This window comes from Spermophilus citellus (assembly GCF_964194105.1).
Source record: "Spermophilus citellus genome assembly, chromosome: 7".
NCBI lineage: Eukaryota > Metazoa > Chordata > Mammalia > Rodentia > Sciuridae > Spermophilus > Spermophilus citellus.
In genome coordinates, this window is record NC_138188.1 from 123968474 (window position 1) to 123986877 (window position 18404).

The 18404-nt window shown below is 38.6% G+C and overlaps 1 protein-coding gene across 1 annotated transcript in view; it reads right to left on the reverse strand.

Moving 5' to 3' along the window:
• Window positions 1-18404, reverse strand: part of LOC308652729 (serine/threonine-protein kinase PAK 2-like) — a gene marked incomplete at its 3' end in the record, with an annotated part of 268563 nt that overhangs the window by 192335 nt on the left and 57824 nt on the right. The window lies entirely within an intron of this gene.

Genomic DNA, 18404 nt, shown 5'->3' on the forward strand with positions numbered 1-18404 from the left:
AATGATATTAACACCTACTTAATCTACTTACTGCCCAATTAAGAAGGAATTTGTGGACTTATTTTATGACCAAACTATTTATATTAAAACAAAAGAAAATTATAATATGCCTGTTCATATCAAGCCTACCTTGATATGAACTGAGTTAAGAGCAGGTTATAAAACAGTAAATTATATGACATCCAGAAAAAAATCTACATTAAAGTAGATCAAAGTATAAACAATACTTTCATTATGATTATATGTGGTTTTATCCCCAGTACTGCAATAAATAGATGAACAAACATATTGAAGGAAATCAGTTTCTCAGTATAAAAAGCTATATAATAAAGAGTGTTTAATGTAATTTTTATTATCATGCACAGAATTCAAAATTTATCTTTTAAAAAATACAATTCAGTGTGTTTTAGTATATTCATAAAGTTCCACAAATATCTTATTGTAGAACATTTTCACTGCCTCCAATACACACCCATCCCTCTGTATTCTTCCATCCCCCGGCTCATGGCACCCACTAACCTACTTTCTGTCTCTGAATTTGCCTATTCTGGACAAGTTATATAAATGGAATAATACAATATGTAGGGGTTTGTGTCTGGCTTCCTTCACTGAACATAATGTTTTCAAGGTTCACCCATGTTTTAGTATGTTTCTTTATTCTAGGCCATTTGTTTTTATTATTGAATAGTAGTCCATGCATGTGTACATATATGCATATGTATGTGAATATATACACATATAGATACACATACATATTATATATACATATCCATTTATAATAGATAGACATTCAGGGTGTTTCCACTTTTTTTGCTATACTCAATAATGCTGCTATGATTGTATGTGTACCTGTTTTTGTTTTCATTTCTCTTGGGTTATCTAGGAGTAGAACTGCTTAATAATTTAAGTGATTGCCAAAGTTTTCCAAATGGTTCTATCATTTTAGATGAATTACCAACAATGTTTGATAGCTCCAATTTCTTTACCTTCTCACCAACATTTGTTATTATCTGTGTTTTTGATTATTGCCATCCTAGCAGATGCAAACTCGTGTCTCATTGTTACTTGAAAAAGTGATCTTACTGCTGGGGATGTAGGTCAGTGGTAGAGTGCTTACCTAGCATGCATAAGGCCCTGGGTTCATCCCCATTTCTTCCCCCTACACATGAAACTATCTTAAAATGGTTTGACAGTATAGAAAAGGTAACCAATTAAGTGACTCTCCACATTAGGCAAAGCAAATAACTTTACAAAATTTGTAATTTACCTGAAGTTAACCATAATAAGCCTCTATTTAGGTGGTAATTTCCACAGTTTTCCTAAAGGAGGTGCTTAACACTCAACAAAAAGTAGTCACGTGATAACATCTGGTTCAACCGAATGTTAATCTACTCACTTTCTCTCATTATACTGAATTCCTAAGTACATGTATCTACATTCCATGTTGTTCCAAAAAAATCTCTCAGGCAACCTAGATATGTTGAGCTATTTGTTCAGTTGAAAGCAATCCTGCTTCAATAGTGCTCTCAGGCATCTCGAAAAAGGAAAAGCAAATCTCATTTGTAGGAAATCCCAAAGGATAATGTTCCAAGAAACAGGAGCTCACAGTAAAACAATCACAGAACAGGGGCCAGAATTGTGGCTCAGTGGTGGAGTGCTTGACTAGTATGCATTAGGCACTGAGTTTGATCCCTATACAGATAAAAAATAAAACAATAAAGGTATTGTTGGAGATTCCTTGCAAAACTGGGAATGGAACCACTATTTGACCCAGTTATCCCTCTCCTCTATCTATACCCAAAGGACTTAAAAACAGCATACCTTAGGGACACAGCCACATCAATATTTATAGCAATAGCTAAACTGTAGAACCAACCTAGATGCCCTTCAGTAGATGAATGGATAAAGAAAAATGTGGCATATATATACAGCAGAATATTACTCAGCAATAAGAGAATAAAATCATGGCATTTGCAGGTAAATGGATGGAACTGGAGAAGATAATGCTAAGTGAAGTTAGCCAATCCCCAAAAAACCAAAAGCAGAATGTTTTCTCTGATATAAGGTGACTGACTCATAGTAAGGTAGGGAGGGGGAGCATGGGAGGCATAGATGAACTCTAAATAGGGTAGAGGGTGGAAAGAAGAGGGAGGGGGCAGGGGGCTAGCATGGAATGTGATGGACATCATTATCCAAAGTACATGTATGAAGACACGAATTGCTGTGAATATACTTTGTATACAACCAGAGATATGAAAAATTGTGCTCTATATGTGTAATATGAACTGTAATACATTCAGCTGTCATTTTTTAAAAAAATCAATAAAAAGGTATTGTGTCCATCTACAACTAAAATATATTTTTTTAAAAAATCACAAAACATGCAAATGAGCAAAGCCCGTAGTAGAATCCAGTAGAATTAAATATGCAAAACTTAAAATACTGGAACTCTCAGTAGCACAACATGTTAATCAGCTGTCCATCACAAAGGAGGAAAGAGTTATTGAGTTCATGGTTTCAGAGGCTCCAATCCATGGTTACTTGACCACATGACCCTGTGGCTTTGAGCCTACCAAGAGGCAGCCCATCATGGCAGAAGTACATGCAGGAAGAGAGCTATTCATGTCGTGGCAGCCAGGAAGCAAAAAGAAGAAAGGGCCAGGGACAAAGTGCACCCTTCAAAGGTGTGCCCCGAGTGATCTTCCTTCTCCATCTAGGTCCTACCTCCTGAAGTTTTCACCACCTCCAGGAAAGCCTGTGTCTAGGAACCAAGCCTTCAAGGGATGTCAAGGGGAGCCTTTAAGGGGTGACACTCAAGATCCAAACTAGAACACACAATATAAAATGAGCATGTCTATCCTGTTGGAAGAAATAAAAGGACTTGAAAACAGGAGTATAGAGAAATAATTGCAAAAAAATGAGAAAGTCGGTTTTTCAAAATGGCTACCTGATAAAGGATCACACAGAAGAGCTATAATGTACTACAAAAAGTACGATGAAAAACTCAGTGAAGTACTTTATCAGTAGATTAAACCAGCTGAACAGTTAATAAACTGAAAGCCATATCCAAAGAAATTTCCCAGAATGCAGTGGTAGTGACACAGGGACTCACGCTATGAACAGTGGTTAAAAGCGATGAAGTAAAAATGTAAACTACACATCTAATCACAGATCCAGAAGAAGAAAATAATGTGAATGTGGAAAGTGCAGTATTTGAAAAGTGAGTGTCAAGGGCTTACTCAAATTGATAGAAGATATCAATTCACAGACTAAATTAATACAAAATAGGATATAAAAAGAATTCCACATTTGGACACGGTGAAGGATAAAGCACTAAAAAACAAAGAGACTACCTTACAGGCAGCTAGAGAGAAAAGAGGTAGGTAACCTCCAAAGGACCATCAGCTGACATGTCAAAAGGACACAGAACACAAGGGCCAGCTTGAAGGGGCTCTTCCTGGCCAAAATTAAGACAATGAAAGCACTGAAAAGAATTATGATGCTTTATTATAAAACACTGAATAAGAAAAATCAATTGATCTTTAATAACACATAAAATGAAAAAGTGCAGGCAGAGAAGAGAAAATCCTCTTTACAGAGAAGTTGCCGTCGAAGGGCTGGAGGAATGTCGATTAGAGATCACTCTTTTGCACCCACCAATGTAATATGAAATCATTCAAGGATCATCAGCAGATGCTGAAATGACGACATGCAAGTTGGTTGAGTAACAGGACATTCACTCAGTGTTAAAGTTTCTCCATACAAATTTCACATTGAAAAAAAAATTACACTGTAATTTATAAATAAATAAATAAAAATCCCAAAGGGAAAAGGTATGTTTACAACAGGGCAACTTGGCAATAACCATGTCAGCAGCAGTAATAGTGGAGCCCCTGACATCTTGTGCCTTCTCTTGTGATGCTATAAGGATACAAGGTCACCTGACAAAAATTTTAACCGAAATCTAATCATGAGGAAACAATTAGGCAAGTTTGTAATATGGGACACTCAGAAATACTTAACCTGGACTCTTCAAAAATTCAATGTTATAAAAAAATGTCTAATTGCTTTAAAATGGTTAAGGGAGACTAAAGTGATACAACAAAAAGATGTAGCTCTAGATTGGACCCTGGGGTTGAAAATAAAGTTAGCCATAGCAGTTGCTAGGAGCCACAACCAAATAATATGATGCATGGCACTTTTTGGTTGTAAGGTGACGCCAGCTAGCCATTGAGATGATATGATTATGTTAAGATTTACATTCATATGGAAATTGGACTCCTGCTGTTCACCTTGGCCTGCTACGGGACTCATGTTACAGGACTCCTGGAGAGTTCCCATTGGTTGGGGAAGGATAATAGGAGGGAATTCCGGGGGAGGTCCTGGGCTCCGGTTCTGGTAGAGGCGATCCGCGTGGGTGGACCGGCTTGCTTGCCGGGCACATACGGAGTATTGGCGACATTTTCAAAAATAAAGTTTTGTTCCTGCTTGAGTGGCTCGTGATTCTGTGCCCAGCTAGACTGCGGCAGATGGTGGCCCGGACAGGGAACGCCTGAAGCTTAGAGGTGAGTAAAATTGCTCACCCCTGAGGGAAGGCGACAGAATGGGTGACCATTTCAAAAAACAATGTGTTCTTGTTTTGATTTATTTTGTTTTTATTTCAAGCTACCTAGCCCTAGAATTTTCTCAGGCAAACTGGGATAAATGGTTGGCTCAAGGTTTGAAGTTATTCGGCCCTGAGAAAGAGAAAATTGATACAACCATTCTCTGCTCCGTTTTTGTTTCGGCTTTGTTTTATCCTATCTTATTGGGTTGCGTTACCTTTATAGTAGATTAGAATCTAGTAAAAAACAAACCGAAAGACTGTTAAGTAAATTGTTAGAGGTCCAGACTATGGTAGAAAAAACGTTAGGTCAAGCAAAAGAGAAGGTCTCTCAAGCTAGTCAGAGGAAAATTTAAAGAAAGAAAGCTTAGAGGAAAAACAGCCATCAGGTGGAGAATTACAACAGGAGGTTGCTACTAACTCCGTTCTATCACCAGAGGGCGTAATTCAACCAACAGCTCCATCTACAGCTGAGCGGCCCTCAAATCCCGTAGTTGATGGACGGAATTCTGAGGCAGGACCCCAAAGATTGGCATGCCCTGTACTTGAGCAGGCAGGAGGGCAACGAATTCACCGTGCTTTAGATTTCAAAACAGTAAAGCAATTAAAGGAGGTTGTAACAACCTATGGCCCTCAAGCTCCCTTTACCATAAGTATGGTCGAATCTGTTACCAACTTGGACATGACACCAGCAGATTGGGCTAACATGTGTCGATCTGTGCTAAATGGAGGACAATATTTGTTATGAAAGGTTGCCAATGAGGAATTTTGCATGGAGACAGCTAGGCGAAATGCAGAAGCCGGTTACCCTCAAAGAAATCTAGATATGTTATTAGGAAAGGGACCTTATGAGGTCAAAGACAACAAATTGAATATGATCCTGGCGTATACGCACAAATTGCTGTAGATGCAGTTAGGGCATGGAAAACTTTACAGGGGCATGGAGATTTACAAGGTCAATTATCTAAGGTTATTAATACAAGGAACTAATGAACCTTACGCTGAATTTGTAGATAGGCTTATTCAGACAGCCTCTAGAATATTTGGAAATACAGAACAGGCAATGCCATTTATAAAACAACTGGCTTATGACCAAGCAAATCGTTGCTGCAGAGAGGTCATTAGACCATGGAGACATGAAGATTTAAACACATGTATCAAATTATGTAGAGACATTAATGAACAAGGGCAAGTCTTAGCAGCAGTACAACAGGCTTTAGATGCCAGGCCAAAAACATGCTATAATTGTAATCAAACAGGACATTTTAAAAGGAGTTGCCCCATAGGAGGAGGGTTTAACAAAACTAGGTATCAAAGGAATAGAATACCGGGTATTTGCCCACGATGCCATAGAGGGAAACATTGGGCTAATGAATGCCGTTCTCAAACCACCATAGAGGGTATTCCGTTATCAAAAAACGGACAAGGACCAAGTGTTTACCCATGATATCGTGGAGAAAGGTATCAGGCTCCATTGCCAAAAAACAGACTAGAGGGCCTAATGCCCCGGGGCCCCAAACCACAAATATATGGGGCAATGGAGGAACCCAGCAGCACCATCAAGGTAGTGCCCAGGACGCATTATCCATTAAATCCCTCATCAGACAAACTAGAGGGAGCACAGGGTTGGACATCTGCGCCTCTGCCAGAGCAGTACTAACTCCAGAGATGGGAGTTCAAATCATTCCCACAGGAGTAAAAGGACCTCTTCCCCAGGGAACAGTAGGCTTATTATTGGGACGCAGTTCTTCTACACTAAAAGGACTTATGATAAGTCCTGGGGTAATTGATCCCGATTATGAGGGTGAAATAAAAATTATAGCTAGTTCTCCAAGAGGTATATCAGTAATTTCACCAGGAGATAGAATAGCACAGTTATTAATAATACCCAGCCTGCATGATAAATTTTCCAGTTGTAATGTAGAAAGAGGTTCCAAGGGATTAGGCTCCACAGGTGTAGATTGGGCTATGCGGTCTTTAAATTTAGATTCTCGCCCAATGCTAAAATTAAATATTCAAGGTCATGACTTTAATGGGCTGCTGGACACAGGTGCTGACCTCAGCATCATATCTCGTCAAGAATGGCCAAAACATTGGCCATTACAACAAGCCACTCAAACGCTTCGAGGCCTAGGAGTGGCAACAAATCCCCATAGAAGTGCTATGGTATTAGATTGGAGGGATCCTGAAGGATGTGAAGGAACTATACAGCCCTATGTATTGGATCATCTTCCCGTAAATTTATGGGGACGAGATGTCCTAGATCAATTAGGATTGACATTAACAAATAACATCAATCCTAACGCGCCCACTACTAGGGCTAGACAAGGCTTTAGGAAAGAAAAAAGATTAAGAGAACAAGAACAAGGTATGACAGCACCAATTCAAATAGATCAAGAAATAAATAGACATGGATTGGGTTTTCAGAAAGGGCCACTGAGACAATCAAAATTACTTGGAAATCAGAAAGACCAGTGTGGGTTCCTCAGTGGCCCCTGACTAAAGAAAAGATACAAGTAGCCCATCACTTGGTCAGACAACAATTAGCGGAAGGACATATACAACCTTCCGTATCCCCCCATAATACTCCCATTTTTGTCATTAAAAAGAAATCTGGTAAATGGAGATTATTACAAGATTTAAGAGCCATTAATAATGAGATGGTTATTATGGGAACTGCTCAATCAGGGATTCCCCAATTGTCTGCTTTACCAAAAACCTGGCATGTTTTAGCTATAGATATTAAAGATTGTTTCTTTTCAATTCCAATTCATCCCGAGGATAGTCCACATTTTGCATTTACTATCCCTTCACTGAATCATGAAGGTCCTGATCAGAGATATGAATGGAAAGTACTCCCTCAAGGGATGGCTAACAGCCCAACTATGTGTCAAATTTATGTTAATAAAGCAATCCAGCCACTTAGAAATCAAAATCCTGAACTACAAATATTTCACTATATGGATGATGTGTTATTGGCACATAAAGATAAAAACACATTGCTAGAATCTTATGCCACACTTACAAACTTATTGAAAAATTATAATCTAGAGATAGCAATAGATAAAGTACAATTAAATCTTCCAATTAATTATTTAGGAGTTCTATTATCCTCAACCATGGTCCGTCCACGAAAAATTCAAATACGAGTAGATCAACTCAAATCACTTAATGACTTTCAAAAGTTATTGGGAGACATAAATTGGATAAGGCCTTATCTAGGCATACCAACAGGAGAGTTGGGACCTTTATTTGATATTCTAAAAGGTCCATCAGATCCAAATTCACCCCGCATGTTAACGCCTGAAGCAAGAAAAGCATTAAAAATCATTTAGACATATATGGAAAATATGCATTTGGATAGAATTGATATAAGTTTGCCTTTATTATTTATTGTACTACCAACAAAAAATATTCCTACAGGAGTATTTTGGCAAGAAGGTCCATTATTGTGGATACATTTATCTTATTCTCCTAACACTATTCTTACTAGATATCCTGAGGCTGTAGGACAATTAATACTCAAAGGAATAAAAGCAGCAAAGGGAGTGTTTGGGATTTCTCCCAATAAAATTATTACTCCATATACTATGGATCAAATTGATGAGTTAGCTAATGAGTTAAATACTTGGGCAATAATCATGTGTAAAACTAGTGTTTCATTTGATAATCACTTACCATCTAATCCTTTGTTGTCTTTTTGGTCTAAGCATCCTGTAGTTTTCCCAAAAATGACAAAAAAAAACCCTATCATAAATGCTCCAAATATATTCACTGATGGGTCAAACAATGGTACAGCAGCAGTAGTTACTCCTGATCAAACTTTTACATTTTTAGTACCCAAACAATCAGCTCAAAAGGTAGAGCTTACTTCAGTATTACAAGCTTTTATGATGTTTAAAGATTCTGTATTTAATTTATTTTCTGATAGTCAGTATGTAGTTAATGCTATAGTATCCCTTGAAGATGCTGGTAGGATTTCATCTTCTTCTACTGTTTTCTCTTTGTTTTCTGCTATACAAAGTCTAATCTGGGACAGAAAAGATCCATTCTTTATAGGACATATCAGGGCACATACACGATTGCCTGGAGCCCTTAGTATGGGCAATGAACTAGCCGATAAATCTACACATGACATACATATTTTCTCCACAATAGGAAGCTATAAATTTTCATAAAAGGTTCCATGTCAATGCTAATACTTTACAAAAGCATTTTAAAATAACTAAAGAACAAGCCAGACATATAATAAAACAATGTCAAAATTGTGTGACATTTTTACCACAAGTTAATCTTGGAGTCAATCCTAGAGGACTGATACCTAACCATATTTGGCAGATGGACGTCACACACTTGCCAGAATTTGGAAAATTAAAATATTTACATGTTACAGTTGATACTTCTTCTGGATTTTTGATGGGCTCCCTTCATGCCGCAGAAAAAACTAAAGATGTTATAGCTCATTGCTTACAAAATTTTCCCACTTTGGGCATTCCAAAACAGTTAAAAACGGACAATGGTCCTGGTTATACTTCTACCTCTTTTAAACAATTTTGCTCATCATTTGGCATTACTCACATAACAGGAATTCTGTACAATCCACAAGGACAAGGCATAGTTGAAAGAGCTCATCAAACTATTAAAATGTACTTATTAAAACAAAAGGAGGGAATTGGAAAGGGGTATATATCCCCCAAAGATAAACTTAAAATAACCCTTTTTACTCTAAACTTTTTAAATTTGGATTCATCGGGACTTAGTGCTGCGGAAAGACATTTGTATCCAAAAAATGTACATAAGCCTAAGGTTCTTTGGAAGGATATTGTACAGAACAATGGAAAGGTCTTGACCCAGTGATAGTCTGGAGTCGGGGCTCTGTCTGTGTTTTTCCACAGGAGGAACAGCAGCCGATTTGGATTCCAGAGAGATTAACCAAAACAATTTCTACAGAAAAAGATGATTTGACTCAAATCCATAACAGCTAATATCCAGAACTCCAGCTTGGCTATTCTTACATCTGCGACAGTGATCAACCAGGATGCTTTTTTTCAATATCTATTTTATTATTGCTTTTTCCCACATCATAAAGTTCCATTTTATTTTTGAGCTCATACAGACATAAATTAATCTTTTTCTGATCAGTTTTATTTTTTGACTATGGAGTTTTTAAACATTGCAATGGAGATTTCACCTAGGTAAATCTACAAGGCCTTTACTATTGTCTTATATGTTGTATGTTACGTGTGCACATTTCTGTTTTATGTTGTATGTCTGTATGTGCGTATGTCCATATATCATATATGAGGAGCGCTCATAAAAATATGGATCCCCAATTTTTTTTTTATTCACGTGATTTTAATGGTTTAATTTAATTTGGGTAAACAGCTGTTGAAGACTGTTTTAATATGGGTACAAATAAGCAGGTTAACAGATCTGTTTGTTTACTTTCACCTTTCCTTTTCATTATATTTAATAATTCTGTTCAGGATAATGTAAATTGTTCTAAAAATTGTTTTCTTAATACCTGTTGGAATGTTACATTTTTTTCTTTTCTTAACATCATTGTCAATCCCTATTTTCATCCCAGTGCCGGTGAAGACAAAGATGAAACCAAACTACAACTTCTTCAATAATTATCACAACAAACTGTATAAACTGATGCATCAATGAATAATAACTCAACAAGTAATGCTCAATCACTGAGTCGATTTATTTTGGGAGGAAATGGACATATTGATAGATTCCTCCACTTTGAACTGCTTACAAAACTTGCCTGGACTATGTATCACTTGTATGCATTGTGCTCTATTTGTTGATACAGCGAACTATGGCAGTGCTGGAGTATCTTTGCTGATGTGTCACCGGTGATACAATTTTTCCTAAAGAGCCGTCTGTTGACTTGATGTCGTGGCATTTCTGTATCCTCCTCCCTTCTACTAGTGATGGTCTAATTTTGGGGGCCAACTGAGGTGAGGCAAAGAACATCACCCCCCCCACTGGTGCATAGGCCTATCCACAGGTATGGCTATATACTGGACCGGTAGTCAGTGACTGGTATGATTCAGTTGCAGTGGTATCAACCTAAGACAGGAGGCTGACGCCTAGAGGTCAGTTTTTCGATGATGGGTAAGAACCATATGTTGAATTGGACATACCTAACAGGCACGGTCCCTAGCCACATTGCCTGTTGCTTAATTAAACAGAAGGGGGCAGATGCTAGGAGCCACAACCAAATAATATGATGCATGGCACTTTTTGGTTGTAAGGTGACGCCAGCTAGCCATTGAGATGATATGATTATGTTAAGATTTACATTCATATGGAAATTGGACTCCTGCTGTTCACCTTGGCCTGCTACGGGACTCATGTTACGGGACTCCTGGAGAGTTCCCATTGGTTGGGGAAGGATCATAGGAGGGAATTCCGGGGGAGGTCCTGGGCTGCGGTTCCCGTAGAGGGGATCCGCGTGGGTGGACCGGCTTGCTTGCCGGGCGCGTAGGGAGTATTGGCGGCATTTTCAAAAATAAAGTTTTGTTCCTGCTTGAGTGGCTCGTGATTCTGTGCCCAGCTAGACTGCGGCAAGCAGTCATTTTTTTGTGTGTGTGTGTATGCTTTTGTGTCCTTCAAGCTCTTTTGTTTTCTTGCTTCTACACAACTCCAGGGATGATCACAACACTATGAGGCTGCTATTATTATTATCCCCATATTGAAAATGAGGAAGTTACCTAACTTCTCAAAGCCCCATAACTAGAAAATGGGCACAGCCATTCTGAAACACAAAGTCCAAGTCAAGAGCCTGCCATGAGGTCATTATATTATCAAGTATTTTTATCGTTTTCTTTGGTGGTGTAGTGGTGGGGGGAGTTGATGCCACTCTTACTAAATTCTGCATTTGTTTAAGCTTCACAACCCTGTGAAGTAGGGTTTTTATTCCTATTTTGCAAAAGAGAAGACAATCTGAGAGAGTTGAGTTACCTGTCTACAGTCACACTGCTATAGTGTAAAGGACCATGATTAAGCACAGGTGTATCTGACTCCAGTGCTCCCTCTTTCTAGATCAACATTCTGCCTTGTACATTCTGTGTAGAAAACATTCCTTTTTTTTTTTTTTTTTTTTAAGAAAGCTAATCTACTGGACAACGTTTGGTTCTCAAACATGTATTCCTATATTTGTTCAGAATAAAAAACCAATTTCTCCAGAAATTTTTTTTTCAGTAATCAATGAGATTCTATGACATAAGAGAATGAATTCAGATAGTTGCCAGCATTCCAGACCAGCAGCCCGGTTGGGGTTCCCATAGATGGAATTCAGTCACCTCCATAAGAAATAAGCAAACAATGGAAAAATGAATTTAATTGCAGTTTGGCCAAAACTGGAAAGGTAGCTAATCTACCTCTGCCAGTCTTGAAGGAACATTACAATCTGTGGGAACACAATCCAGGAAACATACCTATGTTGATTTATCCAGCCTGTGCTAGCCAGAGATTCGTCACTATTCCCCTTCCACCAGCCCAGGCCAAGGGGCAGCTTCTCATTTTACATTCTTGGCATGAAATGATGTGAGAGTCTGGTGAATTACCACGGAAGGGCCCTCCAAAGTATCTGGTTTAAATCCCCATGTTCAACAGATTTGGAAGCCAGTAATAAAATAGGATTTATGAAAAATCAACCAAAAAAAGGCTTGTGCCAGTTAGGAATTGATTGAGGATATGACATGACTGAAGCTTCATTTCATACAAATAATAACTTTTGTCCTTTTTAAAAACAACAGGAGTGGTGTTATATACCAATAGTCTCAGCTATTAGAGAGGCTGAGGCAGAAGAATGTCAAGTTTGAGGCCAGCCTGGGCCACTTATCTAAAAAAAAAAAAAAAAATTAAAAAGGCTGGGGATGGGGTGGTATCAGTGGTAAAGCTCCTGCCTCACCTGTGTAAGGCACTGGGTTCGATCCTCAGCACCACATAAAAATAAATAAATATTTATTGTCCATCTACAACAACAACAAAAATTTTTAAATAAAAAGGGCTGGGGATGTTGCTCAGTGGTTGAGCACTAACATGTCCAAGGCCCTGGGTTCAATCTTCAACACCACAAATAAACAACAACAACAACAACAAAACAAATAGAATGTTTTATTCAAATAATTTATTATTTACTAAAATCTATTTATAGAAATCAAAACCACACCAAAAACATCCATGCTGCAGATCATTGCCCTTCTCTTAAAATCAGAAGTCATTCTCATTTTACTTATTTGGTTAATTTCTGCTTGTTTCAAAAATCATCTAAAACAGCTGACCTCATCCTCACAGTTCCTTCTGTGGAACCAAGTAACCAGCGGCCCTGGTGCCAGGTGGTCTGTCACATTCTGATGAACAGCTACCACTGGCCATTACACATGCATTTGTGAGACCATGGGCAAGCTTCTTAGTTGAAAAAATGAAGATAGCAAGAGCATCTACTTCACAAGACTGTTGTGAGGATTAAATTAATAAATTCATGCAAAAAATCACGTGCATTCTAATTGCTGAAGCTGATGAAACTGGAGCATCCATTGTATGGAAAGACCCCTATCAACTTTCTCATGTATGGAGGAGCTTTGAAGAAACTTACCAAGACCCTGATTCCACACCTCTGTTGAATAATGGGCTAACTCTAATGAAACAAAATTTAATAGGGAAAAATACCTAAGAGATCTGTCACCTGTGTCCAAACAGATACCCATAAGATTAAAATGAATAAGCTGTGACTTATTTGCCACAAATGTTTATTTAAAAGTCCATTTAATGGCATTAGATGAAAGCAAGCTTAATTCAATGTGACAGCAGTAGGTTTAGTATGATGAGATGTAGATATCAGAATAGCTAATGGGACTCTAGCAGCAGCAGATGTACTTCAAGATGAGAGAGATCAGTTTTGCTCCACTTTGGATTGATCACATGACAACTGAGATACTGCCTACCTTTCTGGTGGTTGCGGTTTTCCCAGGAACATAAATACATTAGCAAATGTTCAGAAAAAAAAAAAAAAACAAACAACAGAATGCTTAGAATCCCAGAAGAAACTTACCAAGAAGAAGATGGGTCAAAACAATGATTTGGGAGGAAAATGCTAACTAACTTCATTTAGTGAAATTGCATTCTACAATTTCAGGAAAACCCATGGGAACTTATTTCATTTTGTAAATGGCCAGGGATACAAAGGATAGGTTATGACTGCAAGAAATTCCTATGTATATTCAGATGTTTTTATCGGAAGAGTTGAAACAGTCATGATCAGAAAAAGAATTAGATTGTTTCTACACAAGAAGGTACAAATAGGATCAGTGGAAAACAAGTTAGAAACTATACATTCACTCATAGAAGGAAGAATATTTTAAGAATCAAGACTAATGAAAGAGCATGCTATCTGATTAGAGGGTAAGGTTCCCATCAGTAACTGTGTACTCACAAGGGACACAGCTGAAATAAAAATGGCACTAATCTGAACCATATTTAACCATACTCACCTTGGACTATGATTGATGCTTCCCCTGGAAATGGATTCTTAAAGAGATTTTGTGTAGACATTAGCATTGTGGGTCTTCTATAGTTGCTACTCCCAACTCTGTAAACCACTCCCAGAAGGAATGTTTTCTAGTTGGGAATATATCTGACCACAATAACAACAAGGAGGGAAAAAATACAAACCAGCTTGAGCAACTCATTGAAATCTTGTCTCAAAATAGAAAATATGCATTAAATTAAGATCCTTGAAGCATACCTACAAGTCAGTTTATTTTCTAATCCTTAAAATAGAAAATAAGAAGGGCTGGGGATGTGGTTCAGAGGTAAAGCACTTGCCTAGTATGGTGGCGACCAGAGTTCAAATGCCATTAATGACCCCACAGTCCTGCCCCCCTCCCCCCCACACACATAAAATAGATAGGTAGAACTTGACCCATCAGCAGAGGGAACACAAAAAATCAGAACAGCTCCATGTATGTTGAATTTATAAAGAAAATGCAAGCATTATATATCCTTTAATTCATAAATTCAATCAAAATATTCAATCATGTTCAAGTAATGTAAATAAGGATTTTATTACATATGGCTTCTCCCGTTGTGAACTATTTTTCTTGTAACCAACAACAAAAACAATGTTCAACTTAAGTTCACTTGAAAATTTTGCGTTCTAAATAAGCACCCCCAAAGCCTCTATTCTAAGTTATGTGAAAACTAACTTCAAAATGTATTTCTAAAAATAAATGATTCATCAGATAGAACAGGCCCAAAATCATGAACTTATCAAATTGTGGAATTCTGATTAAATGGCTACGTATTTAAAAATCAAAGTCAGGATACAGAGAAAGGTCCGAGACAATGTAGTTTTGGCTTTCATGCATTAAATTAAGATCCTTTAAGCATACCTACAAGTCAGTTTATTTTCTAATTCTTAAATACATTCATACACTTGGCTTTAAATGCTGCAACTGGGTATCTAAAGAGTGTGCCCTCCAAAATGGTTCCTTTAAACTTCCTGGAAGCAATTCTTCCCATTTCAGCGCTTTCTCAATTGGAATATGATCAATGGGACAAGTTTGATTTCCAAGACTCTTTTTAAAATTTTTTTAAAAATTTGTTTTAGTTATACATGACAGTAGAATGCATTTGTGCACTTTGATACATTATACATAGATGGGATATAATCTGTCATTTTTCTGAGTGTACATGTTGCAGAATCATATTGGTCCGGAAAATGATCAGAAGTATAGATTTTTGTTATCTAACATTTATGAAGTTTGCCCTAGGTGTATATTTGCTTATGATATTAGCTAACAGTCTGAAACCATTACCTATTACCAAACCATTTTAACATATTTCACCACCTCGTCATTTCTAAATTTCTTGTTATTGTGTTCTGTAATGTACACGTATATCAATATAATCTGGTTAGACCAAGGATATATATTGATATATTATTATAGTAATAATAATATATATCATATATCAAGGTTATATATTGATATATGATATATTGATATATTATTACAGTAATAATGTCTGTTTCATTCTACTGTCTTTCCTGTCTCCACATCCCCTCCCCTTCCCTCCCTTCACTTCTCTCTACCTAACCTAAGGTAATGCTATTCTTCCCTAGTGCCCCCACCCCCGTGCCTTATTGTGAATTAGCATCTGCATATTAGAGAAAACATTTGGCCTTTGGTTTCGTGGGATTGGCTTATTTCACTTAGCATGATGTTCTCCAACTCCAACCATGTACTGGAAAATGCCATAATTTTACTCTTCTTTAAAGCTGGGTAATATTCCACCTAGTATATATACCACATTTTCTTTATCCATTCACCTATTGAGGGACACTTTAAATCAGCATTCGGAAAGGCAAGTGAGGAACAAAGTGAGGCGCTTCTTGCACCATCTAACCCCGAAAAGAAGCTTCCCCTCCGCTGGCCATCAACGCCACCGACGCTCTACCACTTCTCAACACGTGCCCTGGACATTTCGGGTCCTTAAGAAAAAGAAAAAGGAAGTCCTGTCTGGAAGGGACGAGGACGCCTTGCCAGGGACCAGAGCTAGCATCCCTCCCGGGAATTCCTCCCGTTACCAAGGCAGCGCTAGGCGTTGCGCTCCAGGGCAATTCTAGCAACCCGAGCCCAGCGCGGCTCCAGCCTGCGGCGCAACAGCCCCAGGAGAGCAAGGAGCCACCAACCGCACCGCGCGGGCCACAATCCGAACAGCCCCGCGGGCGCCCCCAGGACCGCGGTTCCACGTACAGTGTCATCATCCTAGGTGACTGCACCAGTGCAGCTTGAAGCACTTGCCATGGCTGTGAGTGGCACTGATGGAGAGCCCGTCGCACTGCTGGAAGTCCAGTCTGCGGGCGGCGCAGCTCCGCGCCAGGGCGGGCGCGGTGTCGGTCCGGCAGCTCTGAGCGGAGCCCTGGTAGAAATCCTAGGAAGCAGCGTTTGGGTGAACTGAATGCCAGCTGGCTGCAGACGCAGGAGGGCGCTGCGGCGTCAGCGGCTGTCTCGGGCTAGAGGGCGCTGCGACCGGACTGGGTCTGGCTCCTCTTCTGGAGTCCCACACTCACGTGCACCCACATATGGACAGGAGTGATCTGCCGTGGCTGCTTCTGTCATTCTCCCCTCGGTGAGCCCGGCCTCCGCGTGCACGCCGGGCCCTGGAATGTGGGCGTTGGTGTCGCCTCCTACTAGGGGCAAATACATCCCGCACACTCCTGTGTTCCTCCCACAGTCCCTGATCAAAGGCCGTCAGGGCCACCACACCTCGGTTTCTTGGTCTAACCAGGTTATATTAATATACGTGTACATTACAGAACACAATAACAAGGAATTTAGAAATGACGAGGTGGTGAAATATGTTAAAATGGTTTGGTAATAGGTAATGGGTTCAGATTACTGTTAGCTAATATCATATGCACGTAGGGCAAACTTCATAAATGTTAGATAACAAAAATCTATACTTCTGATACTTTTATGGATCAAAAATTTTTGGCCAAGTTCTTCTCATATGTAACCATTCTACCTTGCAATGCACTTAACATTACAGTACTTCCAGTTCTGCTACTGAGGACCCCAATTAGTTTTGCTTCCTTTGATATAAAATAATACATGAACTTATATTTGTTCTCATTTTCTATATGAGGTATTGGTCCTTCACCTTTATGGGTTCATAGACCCCTTTTTGGAATGATGTGACATATGGAACCTCCATATGTCATATACTTTTACACAAACATTATCATAAAATTTCAGGGGTTATTGCCTCATGAAATCTCTTCGTGGTTCCAAAACCTCAAACTAGAAGATACTGTGGGAGTAAAATCAGTTTTAAGAACAATAAAATTCCTTCAAGGTTGTAGAAGAAAAAGCTAATGTGGTTTTTGCCTACATTAATTTGAAAATAAAACACATTGGAGACAGTTACCACTTTCAAGAATCTTTCCCTTTGATGCCTTTAATTTCAAAGACCAAGTTATATAAAACCTAGTAGTATACATCTTAAAAATTACTCTGAAAGGAAGGAATTTAGCCAGGGACAATGCCACAGTCCTGTAATCCCAGTGACTCTGGAGACTGAGAAAGGAGGATGGTAAAGTCCAGACCAGTCTCAGCAACATAACAAGATGCAGTCTCAAAATAATGAAGGGATGTAGCTCAGGGGTATGGCACCTGTGGGTTCCATTCCAAGTATTGTCAAACAATAAGAAGAAAACACAGACACTTGATTTTTATATTTAGTTTTGATTTTTTTTTCCAATGGAAAACCTCATATTCCATGCATTCAAGATTTCTTAGAGTCTTGTTAAGTTGCCCAGGATGGCCTAAAATTCCTGGGTTCAAGCAATATTCCCACTTCAGTCTCCTTCCTCGCAGGGGCTACAGGCTGGCACCACCATGCCCAGCTCTATTAGGACTTCTAATAACTTGATTCCTGGCTTTCCAAATTTCTCTCACAGGTGAAACTATTGCAAAAGCAGCTCATCTGCTTCATACTGAAGGAAAACAATATTAGCAACGATTTATCTGTTGAGTAATAACTTTATTGAGACAGAATTTACATACCAGGCAAGTCACTATTTTAAATTACAAAACTTAACAGCTTTTTAGTATATTACCACAATCACTTTAGAACATTTCCAAGAAAACCATTAGTAGTCACTCCCCATTCCAGTATTCCAGACTCAGGAAAATTCTTATCTACTTTGTTTCTATTTGCCTACCCTGGACATGTTCTTAAATGTCTATACAATGTAAGGTGTTTTGTGATTAGCTTCCTT